This window comes from Arachis duranensis, chromosome 2, assembly GCF_000817695.3.
Source record: "Arachis duranensis cultivar V14167 chromosome 2, aradu.V14167.gnm2.J7QH, whole genome shotgun sequence".
Lineage (NCBI taxonomy): Eukaryota > Viridiplantae > Streptophyta > Magnoliopsida > Fabales > Fabaceae > Arachis > Arachis duranensis.
Window position 1 is genome coordinate 55,197,450 of NC_029773.3, and position 1,972 is coordinate 55,199,421.

The window sequence follows — 1,972 nt, forward strand, 5'->3', positions numbered from 1 at the left end:
TTCTCTATAAGTAGGACCTTTTACTATTGTATTTTCATCTTTGGACACCTAGTTCTTAGATCATTGGGAGGCTGGCCTCACTGCCATGCCTAGAACTTGTTCTTATGTACTTTCAACGGTGGAGTTTCTACACACCATAGATTAAGGTGTGGAGCTCTGCTGTACCGCGAGTATTAATGCAATTACTATTGTTCTTCCATTCAATTCCGCTTGTTCTTGTTCTAAGATATCACTTGTTCTTCAACTTGATGAATGTGATGATCCGTGACACTCATCATTATTCTCACCTATGAACGTGTGACTGACAACCACTAATTGTAAGGGAATTGGGGGCAATTTCTGAGCTGAAGGAGGCCCAAATCCAACTCATTTCTGATGCTTTTGAACCCAAGAATTGTAAGGGAATGGGGGGTAGTCATAGTATAGTTTTCATCATGTTTTAGGTTAGAATTCTAGAGAGAGAAGCTCTCCCTTCTCTCTAGAATTCAGGGAAGTTTAGGTCAAATTTTCTTAGATCCAACTTTTAATTCTTATTTTTAGTTCAACTCTCTTCATATTTTATTATTCTATTGTCTTAATCCTCTTAGTTTCTCTTGTTAATTTCTTTATGTTGCCATTTTTACTTTTATGAACTTTTGTAGATTTTGATTCTCTTTTAATGCAATTTTATGTTTCCATGTGTTTTTATGTTTATCTTAGTTGCTATTGTTGATTTCTTGCTTTTGTTAGTTATAACTTTTATTAATTCTTACATTTTATGATGTTTACTTTTATTGCACTCTAGATGTTTGATAAAATGTTTCCACTAGTATTAGAGTAGTTTTCTATACTCTTGGCCTAGGCTAAGGGAATTGGGTGACATTGAGTCATTGGGTCTAGTTGAATTGGTGATTTGAGAACCCTTAGTGGTCAATTTGATATCCATTAACACTAGCTTACTACTAAGTCCATTAGTAGCTAGGTTGGGACTTATGGTTTGATGTTGATCAAGCCTATTTGACTTACTTCAAGCATTGATGATTGGATTTTTGTGTGGTCTAGAATTTCACAATAAATTCTGGTTGCAAGTATAGTTTCTAAACCAACAATAATCCTTTCATACAAAAATTTGGTTGTCACAAGTAACAAACCCCTAAAAATATAAATCGAAGTATTCAAACCTCAGGTCGTCTCTCAAAGGAATTGCAGGGTAGTGTTCTTGTTATTGGTTATGAGTGGTATATTTTTGGGGTTTTGGATAAGAAACATAAAAATTAAATGGCAATGAAAATCAAATGATAAAACGGTCTTGGCAAGGTTTGGTGGTCAATGATCTCTATCCCTATCATTAATCACAACACGATAATTGCAAGGATCAATCCCATTAAATCATCATCTAACAAGTAAAGGAAGGTCAAATGAGCTATATCAATCCAAGTCCATAGGTCCTAACTATTCACTAATTGAATTAATGAGAGCTAGAGTCAATGGCTATCAATCATCAATCACTTGGACATTAGCAACTCAAGAATTTCTAAGTTACCATCTCAGCCAAGATCATAAGTCAATAATATAGAGAATTGAAGATTCAGAACATTCAGCAGAGGAATTGCACAGAAAAAGCTGGGCGTTCAAAACGCCCAGTGAAGAAGGACAGACTGGCGTTTAAACGCCAGCCAGGGTACCTGGTTGGGCGTTTAACGCCCAAAAAGGTAGTGTTTTGGGCGTTAAACGCCAGAATGTGCACCATTCTGGGCGTTTAACGCCAAGATGGCACAAGGGGGAAGATTTTGTTTTCAAATCAAATTTTTTTTCAAGTTTTCAAAGTTTTTCAAAATCAAATCTTTGTTTTTATTCAATTTTTCAATCAAATCTTTTTCAAAATCAATTTCTTTCCATTTTCAAAGATACTTACTATCAATTAATGATTTGATTCAACATTTCAAATATGTTGCCTTTTCTGTTGAGAAAGGTTTAATGTTTGAATCATATA